The following is a 17,230-nucleotide window of genomic DNA, read 5'->3' as shown; positions in this document are numbered from 1 at the left end:
TTACATTAGGCAGAGCAAAGGTAATGGCTAGGTTTGTTTTTTTGTCGTTGTTGTTTTTGTTTTGCAAAACCATTAAAATGTGAAACTTGTTTAATAAGCAAATAAAAAACTGTGTTTAGAATAGGGTTGCATGATATAAGTAATGCCTGCAATTGTGGTATTATTTTTAAACACATCAGTTGCAGTGAAGCCACACTTTCCTCTACATTCTCTGTGTGGTTTAGCTGTTACATTACAATTTGAAGGTAGACGTCTTGGGCAGTGACAGTTCATTTAATTGGCCAAACATTGTATTGACAGATGAAGTGTTAATGCATGGTACTTGGTATAAGAAAATCTTTGATTTATTGTAGTCCAAGCAGACTAAGCAGTCCTGTTTTTTTTAATTAAAATTTCTTATCAAATTTATTCTGTCAAAGTCATCTTAACTTTGCAAATGTTTAAAAAAAAATACAATCTTATCTCATCCAACGTACATTTTTTTCTTTGTTTGCATGACTGTACTGAATAGACATGCGATGTAGCATGTAAGTACTTCTACTCCTGCCACTGATGCAACCCTTTGCTACAGGGACCGAGTGGGAACATACAGGGAGAAGGAAGTGAAAGGCTGATCATTTTCCAAATGCTCATTTTTAGCTGGCTTGTTTTGGGCACAGCGCACCAGAGCTGACGAGCTGAACACAGAGTTTTTGACACAATGGTGTCATCGTCGGTGCTGTGATGTTCAGCTCACACAAGCAAAAAGCGTTGCACCTGCTGGCAACATACAAACACAAACAGAATGTCATCAAAACTGGGTGGCAATTAGCATGTTTTGGAGTGCTGCAGATCTTAATGTGTCATTTGCCTTACATTGTTTCATTAAATAGGCTTTCAGAAACACAGCATATGGTATCGACTGAAACCTGAAAACTGAAGCGCTGCTATCATATTTAGAACTGTTGTTGTTTGTTTTACTCTTATTAAACGGTTATCAATCAGTGACACTTGAGTTCAGTGAGTTCTGAACTCAGTGACAATTAGCAACTCAATTTGCAGTTTACCAGAACTTTACAGTCCAATCTGGCATTGTTCAGCTGATTGTTCTCTCGTCGTTGGGAACAACTTTGCAGCTCGACTTAATACACAGAAAACTTCTGATACTTTATTTGACTCTGTATTTTTGTGTTGTTGTAAAGCACTTTGAACCACTTTGTTGCTCAAAAGTGCAATATAAATAAATTTGACTTGACTTTTGACTTATTTAGTTTTGACTGCCCACTGCCATGAATGACAGAATATGTTAATCCCTTTATCTTTGTGTGTGTTTGTCTGTTAGCAAAATATCACACAAACAACAGGATGGATTTTAATGAAACTCAAGAAATAATCATTCTATGTATATCTACAACTGATTAACATTTAGAATCAACTTGAATCAAGATGGCTGCTACAGTCAGTCAACTTTGGCAAGCACAAAGGTTTATAGGTCACTCAGTTTCACAGATCTTGAGCTAAAACTTTGTGTGGTAGAGGCCAAGTCATCCCCAACTCTTACTCTTAGCACTAACAAATCACATTAAAAAAATTGCATGCAAGGCAGTGGGTGATATTTGTGAAGTTTTGACTCAACCACCTGCCTCAATACTACATAGCAGATAGAGAAATCCAGAAACAAGCTGTAGAAGAAGGAGGGGGTACTTTATAGTTAAATGAATTCTGAAGAGAGAATAAAAAGTTGGATAAATGATCCGTGTTATGAGTCAGTCAAAACTTGACTGCCTTTTAAGTTAAAATACTAATATATCACATCAAAAGCTCATGTGTGCAACAGTGAAGCGCTACCCCTGCCTTTAGTATTCAGTGTCAGGCTTGAAGTTGGCTCCCAGTGGTCATGCAATAAACATCGAGCTAACTCGCCTCACTCCAGTCCATTTCCTGTGTTGTTTGCCTGATGGCATTATAATTCTTCAGCTTTGTAGTTAGTAAGCTATGACTGGATAAAATGGGCCCAATATTCAAGCACTGCACTAAAAATGTTAGGAAAATTAGACTGATATTTGTTCCAAGTGTTCCCACTTGACTCCTGCTTTAGAGGTTGAGTATAGATTTGTCCCATCTTCACCTGTATCTCAACATTCTGCTGGTTTTATGAGTTGAGCCAGTGTCTCTGTTGGTTACTGTTCAGCGGAAGGTCATAAATGGCCGATTTATGTCTGAAGTGCATCCAGGAATGCTGATGCTCCTGTCAGAGAGCAGAGATACTGTCTGCTCTGACTCATATTTAATGGAAACTGTAAAGTCCACAACTCCGTGTCCGCACTCGTGCACTTTACAGCGTGTGTGCTCACACAGAGCAGGAGTTAACATCCTCCAGCTGAAAGACCCAAAATATATATCGAATGACATAATGTGACAGATAAAGATAAGGCTGTAAATTTGGTCCTTGTAGATTTTTTTTTCCACTTTCAGCATCTTACATCACACATTCCAGATCTAATATAAGGTTTGAGTGCACCAAGTGAACCGCTGGCACCAAAATTAATTGTCATAGCAGGAAACTAGAACACTTCATTTGCTTGCAGCATTCCAGTGGTGTCTGCACTTCTGCTATAATACATTACATAAATTAAAGACCTAGCATTCTTTGAAGGAATGTGTTGAAGGTGAATCTAGTTACCACCCTACAAAATTTGAACTCAATATCTGTAAAATCGGATGAGATATACGCATTTTTGTGTTTCCTAATGTGGCTGCCTGTGGCAGCCATCTTGAAATGGGTTTAGTCTACAAAGTAATCAGTTCTAGATGTACATCCTGTGATTACTTTCTGAGAGTTTCATTAAAACCCATCCTCTGGTTCATGAGATATTTTGCAAACAGACATACACAGTTGACTCTAATAGGTAATGGCAAAGTATTGAAAACAGATCTTTCACTGTGGGTTAGTGCTTGGAGTTTGTATTGAGACAGATTCTCAGCTACTACCACATCACATTTTAGCTTAATATTTGTTAAATTAGCTGAGTTATAGCGTTTTGGTTTTTTTTGCTTGTTTTTTATAAGGTTGATTACCTGTGGGGGCCATCTTCAATGAGATTGCCTCCAAAAATGAATAATTTGTAGATGTACACAAAGTGTTTATTTTGTGAGAATTTCCTTAGAATCCGTCCAGTGACTCATAAAATATTTGGCTAACAATAAAGACAAATGAGCACACAGACAGGCAAAAATATTATCACCTCATTTTAAACAAAACACATGGCTTCCAACACAGTCTGAAACATTAAAAGTGCAACTCTCGGTTACACCAGCGAATATAATGCTAGATCGATTAGCACCTACTTCCCCCCACCTCACATTTGTTATCTGGACTTCCAAGCCACCATTGTTAAGATATGGGCGATTTAATTGTGGGAGACATGGGGTTCATTAGCATAGCTTCTTAGGTGGCCATGGCCATGTTTCTCTAAATCATTAAGCTAATTATACAAGCTAATTAATCAGTATGCTTGGAATGGGAGGGAGGATGGGGTGAGCCTGTGCGGCTCTCTTTGTTGGCTCGCATAATTAAGGGAAGCCATTTTTAGATTGGAAATGAAGGAAACGGGAGGGAGGGAGAAACTTTGATCTCCAAAGTAAACATATGATTTCTGCATATCAAGTGCTTTGGCAAAGTAGAAAAATTGTGAGATGTAAAAATGCAAATGCTAAGAGAAAAAACTTCACATTTGTAAGGCTTTGTAGATACAGAATAGTGCCAGGGAGCAGCAACTGGTCAGGGAAGGTGTATGAGACCGAATTATCTGTCGTTTTGACTCTGAACATCACAAAGACATGGGATCTGTCAATCATTTGTGCCACCGAGGTTTGAAGTTAGCATTTAGTGCTTTACTGTCCTCTTCAAGCTAAATTACACATTTGGAAACATGAATATCGCTCACCCACTGCATACTACTGATTTAACTCCTTTTTGCTATCTACAGAGGACATTTAGGGCTTTTCAGTGATACCAAATGCGAAGGGATGGAGTTTTGATACCTCACAAAAGATTAGGGAATTGTGATTGGGCAATATTTATTTTTCCTGGTAGGAGGATAACCAGGTGTTTATCAAAACCTGCATGGTTGTCAGTGGCCATGTATATAAATCAAGAAGAAATGTTTTCATGTAAAGATTAGAAACAATACTGTATGTGTTACATATTTTTACCTGCCAATGAAAGACCAAATTGCTTTTGTGTTCGTTTGTAAGCAAAATAATTTATGAAACCCTGCATAGAATTCAAGTTACTCTGAGAAAGTAATAACTGAATATGCATCAACAGCTGATTAAATTTTGAAGTCATAACAATTCATTTCCACTCAGCAGTCGTAGCAAACACAAAAATGCCTATATCTCATTGAGTTTTACAAATACTGAGCTTGAATTTGGTGTGAAAGTAGGTGGACATCATCCCCAGCACATTCACCAAGAGTTAACAGGTCGAAAAAGGACTTTCCTGTTAGTTTATTATCTCATAAACAACTGGACAAATTTTCCTAAAAAGTGTAGAATGTAAGCTTTGGGTATACATCTATAACTGATTGGTTTTTGGACACAACCCATTTTAACATGTCTACCACAGCCAACTGATTTTAGAATACATAAAAAATGGTTTTAAGTCAGTCAGTTTTACAGATATTAAGCTTAAATTTGAGGTGGTAGTAGCTGAGGCTCATCTGCAACACGTACTGAAAAATCAAAAACTTGCACAATTTACAAACTTGTTTATGAAATTAGATCCAAACAGCTGTTTATCTACATCTATTTCTATTCTGCATTTGGCTGCTCAAAACCATAAGTTTACAGAGCAAGAGTTAATTAAGTTATTTTGACACTTTACACTGGGAAGGCTGCAGGTATTCATCATATCTTAGATGAAAATATAAACACTATAGCTTCTCTTTTTTTTTGCCTCTATATTCTAATAAGGACCAGACGTTTCAAAAGAACAGTGTGGAGACTATGTCAGCATGTGTGGAGGAGTCTATTTTTAGTAGCTCTCATTATGCACAATGAAAAATAACCTGCTCAAAATACAAAAGCATCTTCGCACACTCAAAGGAAACTACACACAGCAGTGTGTATGTGTGAGTCAGATCATGTTTGTCTGTTTTTGTTTGATGGTGAAGAGACAATGATGCAATCCACTAAAGCTCGAGAAACCCTGACGTCTTCACTTTCTTTTTCCTTGCAGGGGAATTCTGAGGAGTTTTGTTCTGTTTTCACTCGGGTCCGAAGCAGCAGTCGCCATTGTTTGTTTCAAGATCTGGGTAAGAGCCTCATTTTTTTCTTTTTCTTTTTTTTGGAAACAAACAAACAAATCTAAATTGAGTTAGTCAGTGAAACACTTCATCGATGACATTCCACTGCTGACCAAAACCTCTTTTTCACCGTTCAAATGCCAATCCCTCCGACAATATGAAAAGGGTAAACATGTGAAGCTGCACAAATCAAATCAAGGGTCAAACAACTGAACGTTGTTAGTATGGATTAAAGGACAGGGAGCGAACCCATGTCTCGACATGATCTAATGATCAGTCACTGTGAATCTTGGCTCGGTGCCTTTTAGTAGTCGATTTGATTCAGTTTTTCAGATTAACAAATAGGCTTGATTTCCTTTTTCAACTTGTCTGAATGATGTGCAAATTGTACAGAAACAAAAGTAGACACAAAACCACCTTTTACTTCAAATTACATTCATAGATTCTGTTATTTGGCTACTAATTGGGCTTAAATTCTACTAAGATATCGCTACAGTATTGTGACACAACTACAGCATGCTAATGGTGCCATCTGGAGTACAAAAATCACCACTGCTGCTGCTGCAGTGTGTTCTCCCCACACTGTGGAGTCGATGCACCCACTCACACCTTTAACAGCATTTTGCTGGAGGACTGACAGGTGCTGTCAGCACTTTGTGGCAGTTTGTGCATACATGCAAACACACAGAGATTGCAGAGGGGAGCGTTTTTCCAGAAAAATCAGCAACGAGCCGACACAACTGGTGACCCAGATGTGGGAGCGCTCAATCTTCTCTCATCCTTTGTGTCAAAATAACATTGTTGCTGGATCCAATTATCCCGTTTCCCTTATGTGATTGATCAGTTGTTTTTCTGTGACCGCTGAGCATTTTAGGAAGTTGGTTTGTTCGGTTTGCTTGTGAACAGAACAGTTTATTACTCAAACACATTACAGTCTGCTAGATTTAGAAAGAAAACAGTGACTGTCTATAGTTTGGTGATGTATCCCAGGGGCCCGGTGTGGATCAGTACACATTCTCACCAGTGCTACTGGTAATGGAAGACTTGCTATGAATGCGGTTCCAACCATAAAGTTATCTGCATTTTCTACATTTTTAATTGAACCTATAATAATGCTGGTCTTGAATTGAATCTTGAATTTGCAGAAAGTAAATTCAGACTGGTTTGAGAGGCCTGTGACAATTTGTAAATACTGTTTACTAACTCATCTCAATGAGAAACTGATCCAAGTGTTAAAGATCTTTCTTGTTTTCCTTGTAGATAAGTGTTCTTTTAAACATTAGCATAATATTCTGTTCAAGTTTGTTTAGACTTTTAGGCTCTTTTCGGATGTTTTTAAAAGCTAAGGTGTTCTGCTATGTTTGCACATCTTGTTTACACACAGATTTTGTTGTGGAGAAAAACAAATAAAAAAAAAAACCCAACACTTCTAATAGATTTGCATAGACTCCAGCTACAGAGCGTTTTAGAAACAATAACACGGAAGGATGTTTTGCACACGTCCAATCTTATTTTGTACCTTTTAAAAGCCAAAACAATAATTTAGTTGTTCTTTAATTTCTTCTTTAATTTTATTTGTATAATTATTATTATTATTATTATTATTACGTTTGTCTTGTTTTAATCATTGATCATGTGATGAAATGATTAATAAATGAGAGGAAACTATAAACACTAACAATAGATTTTTAGTTAAGCTGAGGATTTCTCTGTACTTTAATATGTTGTTAGTCTGGATGTTCTCACCACCTAGTGGTATGTTATGGGTATGTCAGCATTTTAGATGAAACTGTAGACAAAAGTGTTTTAAATCAGTTTTTCAAAACTATATGAAGTAGCTTAGACAGAACCTAAGAGTTCCCCGTTATGTTACCTCTCCATAAAAGCCACCACTGTCGACGGAAGTGCTGGCCACAGATGTGCCTTACTTTTAATCAGCGTAGGATGATCAGGCGTGGCTTGATTTTTTAAATAAAATCAGCTTTATTAATTGGCTTATAGATAAATCAGTCTACCCCTGACTTTTAAAGCTCCATTCACAAGTTCACAGATCCACAGATCCTCCACCATAAATGAAAATCTTTCACAAAATGTCTAATTATCATCAGCATACCAGTGTTCCAGCTGGGATCATTAAAAGTGTAGTTCATGTCCTCTGGCGCTAGAGTGAAGTTACCCTCTATCACAGTGGTGTTTTTCAGATCAATGAGCAGAGAGCCCTGGTTCCAACCCCGCACCCCAACCCCCCCGGAGGACTTTTGGGTACAGCTGTAATTGGAGCGTTTGTGCTGCTGCGAGTTACTGTTCCCCCTGGCAGGGGGCCAGCAAAGACCAGAATATACTTGTACATGTCCAGAGGATTTCCTGTGAACTTATCAAAGAAATTGTTTTGAGATCAAATCATGGATGAGCTGCTTCTTCCTTTTGAGTCGTGCGGTCCTTTGCTTTAACTCCGACCTCACGCATGGAGAGTGAGGTGATTCACTGTTTTTTTTGTTTTTTTTTACCCCAAGTATTTCACACGTTACAGGATGCTGTGTGGGATCCACCGAGAACATTTCTGAAAATTGATTGGAGGCACCGGTGGCAAAATGATTTAAAGTTGAGATGACAGGGACAATATAACTCTTGTGGAAAGGCAAGGGAAAAAAAATGTTAAAGTGCAGATGAGTGAGTTAGATCGACTTTGTGACAAAAATATTGTAAATGACAGCTTCAGCAAAATGTGTGTGTGTGTGTGGGGGGGGTGCACTTTAATGTCCATTCCAAAACAACAAACAAAAAACATTGAGGCATTAAATTTAAATTGACTCTGCAGTTTCATTTAAAAAGGAGAGAGTCGAAGATGGTTTTTAAATAAGTTTTAGTGCATTTTTTGCTAAGAATATGCACACGAAGGTGCCCTACTCCTGTCAGGTAGAGTTGTGCTTTAAATAGCAGATTTCTCTGCAGTAAAAGGTTACTCGGTTTAGAGTTGCAGACAGTCTATCTGCCAAAAAAATATAAGTCTATTTCATAAAACTGGTTGCAATTATTGAGGTAAAAAAAAACAAAAAAACTAATATAATATTTAGTGTGGTAGTAGCTGAGCATTGTCCCCAACACATACTTTAAGCACAACACAATCTTTGCTCAGCAAAGAATCTCTTAAACTCCTGAACATATTTTAATGAAACTTTCAGAAAGTAATTAATGACTCCACAACTATAACCTATTAAGTTTTGGAGTCAACCCAATTCAAGATGGCTGCCATAGACAAGTGACATTAGATTGTTGCCCATTTTCACCAAGAGATCCAGATTGCCGGACTGATCAAACTATGAGAAATCTTAATTTTTTTTTTTTTTTTTCATTTTGCTTAATTGTAAGCAAAATAAGGGTGGCTGTGGGGTAATGGTAGGGCAGCTGTCTGAGGAACGGAAGGTCACAGATTCGATTTCCCGCCATGCTACGATATACGTTGCAGTGTCCTTGAGCAAGACATCTAATCCCTAACTGCTCCCTGGGTGCCTGAATAGCTGCCTGCTGCTCCACGTGTGTGTATCTCACATGTGTGATGGGTCAAATGCAGTGAACAAATTTTGTCATTGTACGAGTACATACATTGATGACAACATATAGCACTTTCTTCTTCTTCTGTCTAAACATAATAAGTAAGAATAAATCCAGTAAAAAGTATTTAAATATAAAACGTTAAAGATGACTTGTGCTGAGATATCTTAAAACGACATTAAGGGCTAAATTTGTGTTTAATTTTATTCATTTAAAAAGAGCATAAATGTCACCACAGATTAGTGTTGGAAGACATTCATGAGTTCATGGCTCTTATCCTATATGTGCGGTTTGACCCAGCTAACTACTGGTCCATCCAGCTCCTTTAAAAGGTTACACCACCTGATTTAATTGTGCTTCTCCACACTTATCAAATTTGATGTACTACTTTTTTTTTGGCCAGCATTGTGTCTATGTGAGTGCGCATGTAGGGCAGGCTGGGTCCAGGATGATTTATTACACCCCTTGAAGGGATTTTTACTTTCATGAGGTCACAAGAAACATGTCAGGCAGGAACGGTACACTGTTTTCGTTGGCCCTGCTGGCGATAGGGAGGCACGCCAAAACAACTAAAACATGTTGCAGTTTCAGTTACACAACTACACTCACTGCACATAAACACGAAAGCCACATAGGAGCAAATTTTATTCAGACTTTAATACCTGAACAGGAGGCAAATGTTATGCAAATAAGAGAAGATATTAAACAGATAAAAGCCAAAAAAACAAGATTATTGAAGTCATAATACCTAACACAGACTTGTGATTATTTCACACCAAATATTAAAATTTAAATATTTTAGATCTTTTAAGTAAAAACATTTTCTAGATTTAAATAAAATGGAATTTAAAATATTTTGCATAGACCTGTCCTTCCACACTTGCCTTTAATATTCCAACTCAATATTCTATTTATTATTGTTTTGCAAGATCTAAACCATGAAAGAAAATGTCTGTACTTTGATTTTTGTTAACTTTTTTTGTGTGAATTATTGAGTTTTAGTTATTTCATGTTCTTGATTTTTGTTTGTGCCACTAAATGTCCTCCGCAGTCCTTGTTTCCAGCTACTTATATACCACTTGTCTTCTGCTAGTAATCAGCACACTTGTCCTCACTCAATCATCCTCCCCTGTTTTTTTTTTCTTTGCAGTTTCTTGTTAAATCCTCTGTTTACTCTTGTATCTGGTGTCTGGCTTTAACCCTGGTGTCTGTTGTAGTGCCTTGGACTTTGTGCTTCCTGTGCCTCATTCATTCACCTGAATTTGTGCCTTTTCATCACAATCCATGACAGAAAAACACACCAAAAGTACTGAACATTTACTGTCTGACACCTCACTGCTCCAGCCCATCAGCCTGATCTGTGCCAAAAACAACATAATAAAATAGAAATTCATTTTTGAAAACAGTTCCTAAAAACTGTGCTAATATTAGAAATACATTCATTGATTTATCTTAAATGAACTAATCCTCTGATGTTGCTTGACAAAAAAAGAATCTGTTAATAGTAAAATACCAGCCATGTTTAAGCGATTGCAATGTTTTTTTTAATATTTTATTGTAATTAAACCAAATCTGATCCTGTACTTCTTCATTTTCTTTTTAAGTCAGGGGCAAAGTGGGCAATAATTTGACTGGTGTGTTGGCGAGGTGAAACTGCAGCAGTCAGCAGCATGGTGGCGCCTGCATGAAGCCAAGTGTGAAGCCTTATTTCTCGGTGAGTCCAGTTTGTATCTGAATCAACAAATCTAACATCATCACATCAGCTGGTTCTTTTATATTTTTATGTCATGCATGACAAGACACCTGTAGCAGTTAAGTTATGTTGTTTGTTAGAACTTTTTGTAATTGTTCAGGTTTATAATGGAAATAATTTGAATTGACCTGTGTACTGGGATCGCTTGTTTGTCTGTTGTGTTAGCAAAATGTCTCATGAACCATGAAAATAAGATTAAATACATACAATTTTGGAACTTTATTTGTAATATAAAGCTTCTCCAAGACAGGAGAAAAAAGATCAGTTATGAAACATGACAGACTAATTAAAAATTATGAAATAAAGGAATAACAAAAACAAATGAAAATTTGAATGGTCATGTTTGAAAAGAAGCATGTAAAAAATAACAACATTACAGTCAGTTTATAAAGACTTTCAATCTTACATTCCACCTCAATTTCGTTCGTAATCATCACACCTGTATTCACTCAGTAATCACCCTCCTCTGTACATTTCCTCAGTTCTTGTCAAATCCTCTGTTTACCCATTGGATACTAGAGGCTTACACAGCAGCCGTAATGTGATCAGGAACAAATTGTTCATGTTATATCCCAGATTTAGACACAGTCTGAAATACCAACACTTTACTCTGAGAGGAAGAAAAACCCTGACCTGAGCATCTGCGGTGATGTAGCCGAGAAAATCCATTCAGTTGGGTATAAATATTGCACAGTGAGTACACCGGGGGGCTTTTTGGCCAATAAATTATTACGTAGTCCAGTGGCTTGAAGCCAGTCTCAGAGTGAATCTTGCTCAGCTTCGCCCTGCAATAAGCTGCGGCTGGGGAATTGTGGTTATAGGCAGCGCACGTATAACTGTCAATGATACCAGGAATCCATCAGGGTCGCCCCACATGTTGTGGTGTGCTTACAGAGTCAGCAACAGTTAGCTTAAAAAAACAAGCACAGTAGTAAGATCTACCCGGTTTTAAAAAAATAACTGTTGGTATTTTTATTGTTCGCTGCTATGAAAGGCCTGCAATAATGTAACTTCTCGTAACGGTGTGAGTGTATTTGTTTATTTGTCTGTGGGCAAAATATCTCATGAACTGCTAGATGAATTTAATGAAACTCTCAGAAAGTAATCAACGGATGTACAACTACAACTCCTTAACCTTTGGAATTGACTTGATTCAGGATGGCTTCAGCAGCTAATTGGCCTTAGCAAACACAAAAATGGCTAAAACAGTTAATTCTACTGATATGGAGCTAAAACTTGGTGTGGTACTAACTGAGTCATTAGCATTGACAGATCACCAGAGATCTTTGTTTAAAACACTGGCTTTAAAGGCAGCAGGAAACATGCATTCCTTCAAGGAACGCTCAGTCAGTATTAAATATACAGTTTTCTGAACACAAGCAGTGAATTGTATTTGGATGTTTCTCTGTAAGTGAAAGCAAGGCTGAGAGTGCAAAAACAGCATACCAAATAAGATGAGAACAATCTGTGCCATTTCTTCAAAGAGCTAATGCAGAAGAATAATGATAAATCTATTGAATCTACATCAATAGAACAAGGATGTGAAATTGGTTCACCTTGCGAGGTTTTTTTTTTTTCCCGAAGTCGTTTTTCATTTGCATACGATAATCGTGTAACTCAACGGAGCATGAAGTTAATAGTTAATACAACTGATTAACAGGAACACAATGAGAGTGAAAGGAGATCAAAATAAGCATCTAAATGGGAAAAGGACTTCTGCTCGGTGCACCGCATTGTCACACTGAAGAAATGCCAGGCAGGTTGGGGGTCTTTCGGTGATTAGCGGGGAGAAAAAAGCATAATCTCCAGACTTGCTGACATATTTCTTTTGAAAAGCGGCTGTCTGAAAAAGGCAGATATGCTTGGGGAAAATGGATGCAATCTGTGTGTCAGGTCAGATAGCAGCTCGCCGTTTCCCCAGAATAAGTCTCTGCTAAGCCACAAACACACAGGATTAGGAACTGAAGTGCGGGGCACAGAACATTGGGAAATTAAAAAAAAATAAAAAAGGACAATTTTAAATGATTAGTGACAACATGAGATAACCTCCAAATTACTTATTTAAAGACAGTACGTGCTTCTACACAGCAGGAAGGTTGGGCTGTGGGTTTAATTTTGTCAGCTTTTCCAAATGTGCTGTAATAAAGCTGCTAATTTATTACATTTAACATTATATTGTTACATTAAAATAAGCATAGAAATTTCATTTTATTTATTCTGCAAATACTTTTGCAAGCTAGTAGATGTATTTAATGAACAACATAGACTTATCTCAATAAATAGTGAAGGGTGATTTAAAAATTGATGCAAATTTCATGATGAATAACTGCCAGCTGGCCTCTCACTTGAAATGTAAGGTGTTACTGCAAGGGAAATTCTAATATAAATTAAATCAGCATTCCTTAAATGAGTGCATAAACCGCCAAGGTTTTAAACAACCATCTTGCATGACCTGTTAGAGCTTAAAGTATGTGTTGCGGATGACTCTCAGCTTATATCACACAAATTTTAGCTCAGTTTCTGTTTAAATAGTCAGAGTTGTATCCACTATGTGTTTAAGGTCAGATAGTTGTGTCAGCCATCTTGGAATAGTTTGACTCCAGCGCTTAATCAGCTATAGATGTACATCCAATGATTATTTTCTGAGAACTTCATGAAAATCTGTTTAGTGGTTCGTGATGTTTTTCTAATGGAGACAACCAAACACAAACAAAAACAGGCAATTATATGATCTCCTGCCTGTCCTGTTGGCAGGCTAAAAACATGCCTTAAGTCACATACAAATTAAAACAAAGCCACTGAAAAATGCTGCAAAAAGCACTGGGGATTGCATCAAGATCTGATTGATTATCATTATTTTAACCAGGTAAAAGCTTTGAATGGCCAATACCACTGCAATCTTTTAGCAACTGATTAAAACACACAGTGACTTAACTGAATTATGTTATGTCTCGTAGAAAGAATTTTGAAAGTTGTCAAGTTGTTCTGGCTTCATATCTGTTTGTCCAATTCACATATGTGCTTTTTTTGGTCAAAGCTTTTATTTACGTTTATTCAGTATTATTTAACCACAAGATGGAGCTCTGTGTCACCGTATGGCTTCAAAGACTCGACTAGAAGAGAACATCTAATTCAGTGTTCAAAAATGAAAAACATGATTTTCTGTCCTAATTTATAGCCAATAATGTGATATTTAAATCTCTGCCCAATTATGAACTGCTTCTGCACAAAATCCAGGATGTTTCTTCATCACCTTCAAAAGCTTCCATTTTTAAAGTTAATAAAGGAATATCGTTAAATTTCTGAATTTTGCTTTACTTTTTATTGCACTAAGGAAGCCTTGCTGACACTCAATATAACAAAGTGCATGTGTGCACACACAGATGTTCGATGTTTGGTTGTGCTCAAACTGTTTCTCTTGAAATAACTGTTAAATCCAGTAGATGGCAGTCTGTAAATACACAATCTTCCTGTTTGTTTCTTCTGCACACCCATAGTTGTCCTGAGAGTGGGCCTTATACCATTAGGAGAGGTGAACTTTTCTATGCAGTATGACAAGTTGATGGGATGTGAAAATGTAAAGGAGCCTTTATTGCTTCTATAAAAAAAAGAAGTGCCAAAGCTGTTTGGTTGCTGAATTTACTGTATGGATGGAACAGAATGGATCTTTACTTTCTTTCCACAGAGGTTTCCTTCCTCCTATATATCTCTCATGCTCTCATCTCTCACACTTTTACAAAGCCAAATGGCGTCACCATCCAAGACACACACACACACACACACCACCTCACCAGCTGTCTGTGCAGCGGCCCATGTCTCTTGCACTGGGAGCAGTTGGGGAGCAAAGAGAGCGAAAAGTGTCTCTTGGCTCTTGAGTGTCGAATCCCACTTCCTCTCGTCTTTCTCCCCCGCTGCGCTGTTGTCTATCAAACGGCCTCGCAACATCGCTCAGTCTGCCAATGGGCTCTCCCCCACCATTGTGTCACCTATTATACACTTTCACAGTCACATATGCGCGTTTTGTTCATTAACTACAGCGCCATTTTCCTCGCAAATGTTAGAGCTCAGCGGGAGGAAAGATAAACAAGCTCCAATAGCTAATTTATTAAAAGTCTCCAAACCACAGATGGCGGCGTTACAGACTCCCTTTTTTTTTTTTTTTTCTGGAAAAAGAACAGAGTGGAGAAAGTGGATATTATCTGTCAATATTATCCCTGGCGAAGTGTACAGAAGCAAAATAGAACCGAAAAAAAAAATAAGAAACTGCATTCTTTTCACACGATAGAGCAGTTAATATTCACGCAAAATGTATAGGAGTTGGCTTTCATCAAGAGTTTCCTTTTTTTTTTTCAAACTGGACAATATTTCAGTTTTCAGAAAAGCTTTGCAAGCAGCTCGAATGCATCACCTCTTTCTCAGTCTCCTCCATTTAGACAGCAAGTAAAAGTGCTTTCATAAGAGGCGCCGTTTGCAGCAGAAGTGATAAGAAATGGCAGCTATCAGCAAGGCGTCTGGAAGCTGCATATAGCCATTACTGTGTGTGTATATATAAGAAAATAGATTTATGTGACCTATCACTTAGCAGGGTGCAATAGGTGGATGAATATAAGCTAATATAATATTATGGACATTATGGAAAAAAGGGCCAGGCACTGCCAATATGTCCGAAGTCAAGTGACGTACAGTCCTTTTATTGATTTATATTTAAAGTCACTTTTTGTCTTGTCTGAAAGCAAACTCTTAAAAAAGAAAGAGCAGGTTTGCCACTAACGTATTACAAAAACTGTGACTGTGTGGACAGTTTTAATGAGAGTTGCTATTCATTTTTTAATGACTTTAAAAACTAAAAAAAAAAAAAAAAGAAACAATTTCCATGACCAAATACAATATCCTAATGGAACTATAATTTTCTCTAAGCCAGTAATTCACCATTAACAGCTGAATAAGTAAAATAGTGAATAGATTTTTTTTTTACATAAAAACTTGTTGTTTCTGCCAGCAAAACAAAAGTTGGGCTAAGTTTTAAATCATAATATGAGCCAACATATTAATTGCACCTTATTGTCTTTGGTAAAATAACATTTTGAAGCCAACATTTTGGTTGACATATTGTTCTGTTACTTTTAGGTTTTAAGATGCTAAGTTTTTTTTAAAGCTAAGATTCTGAAAAAAAACCTCATGAGCTATCAGTTTATTCTGATGGGTAAATAAAGGTTTCTTTAAATCCATTATACAAACCATGGCTTCTCAGCTCATATTTTTTCTTGCCCAGCTCAAAAACAATCTAAAAATAAAAATAGAGAGTAATAAATAAAATTATAAAATAAAACAAGACTTTTGAATTATACCAGCAATTAGCAGTTGCCATTATCAACATATTGAAAAGATATTGATAAGTTACATGTTAAAAGATTTCATTTATTGATTTTACATAATAATGAACTGATTTATAGGCTGTTCACGTTGGTAATGGATACATTTTGTTTTGCATAACTGAATAAATATACATACCAAATAAATCAGTTCATCAGTTTTACATTTTAAATATTAAATCAGTCATCAGTTGTACATATTTATAATAGATTTGTTGATTCATCGATTTGACATATTTTACATAATGTTAGTACAAAGTCAGAGTCTACTAAGTTCTTGTGTGTTTGACACCCTTTATTCCAAAATAATTTCCTCCTTTTTTGTTCTTTCTAATATATATATTTTTGTTTTTAGTATTTTTGTTTTGAATATGAGTCTCACCTCCCTATGAAATGCAAAGGGAAGAGTTAAGCTTGGTGTTTACCTCTTGGTGTAAATCTGACTCCATGTCCAGACTTGTAAATCGAGCCCATTGAGGAAGCATAATGCTGATGATTATGACAAACCAGCCTCGTGGGAGTGATAGAGGGACGTTGAGTTACAGGCTGGGGGAAGGATGCCCAGAAATGAAGAGTCTCACAAATGGAGAAACACTTCCAACCAAACTAACAGTCCCCAGACGGGAACTAATGCTGCAGTTGGCAGCTGGGCAGCCAAAATGACTGCACATTAGCAGGTCAAATATCAAAGAACAGAAGTGTGCTTTCTAGTTGTTTATTTACGTGTACCATATAGATCATTTTTAAACGTATGAAGGGCACACTCACAAACTGATATCTTAAGTTCGTCATTCAACGACATGATGTCATGCTTTCAGTTCAATTCACTATAAAATATGAAAAAATAGTGTTTGCATTAGGCTTTATTCATTCTGCTCTCCTTTGTGGGGGAGAAAAAAAAAACAATCATTCATCCACATTGATTGTCAGCCATGATAATATAATCAGGCTTAAAGCCCGACAGTGTTGGCCGGTCCGATAGATCAGAGCTGCTGACAGCAGAGCTATGCACAGGTCATAAACCCTCACCTTCCTCGTTTGACCCCCACATCAATTTGGCTCTTTCCAATATGAATGCAAATAACTTCGTATTTTTGGGTGACATGTTTACGGTTATCTCTGTATCTCCCCCTCGGTGCGCCCGCCATGTGCTGATGTTACTGAGCTAATGGGAATGGGAAAAGGTAACTTATTGCTCACCGCTGGTCAGCTTGCCGCTACACAAACAGAAGCACTGGTGCATGCCAAGGCTTGCACATGCTCAC

General features: G+C 37.1%; 1 protein-coding gene across 40 annotated transcripts in view; it reads left to right on the top strand.

Moving 5' to 3' along the window:
• Window positions 1–17,230, top strand: part of LOC108234849 (protein tyrosine phosphatase receptor type D) — a 441,438-nt gene that overhangs the window by 179,348 nt on the left and 244,860 nt on the right. For all 40 annotated transcript variants that reach the window (XM_017414393.3, XM_017414387.3, XM_017414372.3 and 37 more), the window contains exons 5-6: window positions 5,222–5,297; window positions 10,445–10,554. The gene's annotated coding sequence lies outside the window, so the exon portion shown is untranslated. The remainder of the gene's footprint in view (window positions 1–5,221; window positions 5,298–10,444; window positions 10,555–17,230) is intronic.

Source organism: Kryptolebias marmoratus, linkage group LG7, assembly GCF_001649575.2.
Source record: "Kryptolebias marmoratus isolate JLee-2015 linkage group LG7, ASM164957v2, whole genome shotgun sequence".
NCBI classification, from domain to species: Eukaryota; Metazoa; Chordata; class Actinopteri; order Cyprinodontiformes; family Rivulidae; genus Kryptolebias; species Kryptolebias marmoratus.
Note: the sequence above shows the minus strand (reverse complement) of the source record. Positions and strands in the feature narration are given on the sequence as shown.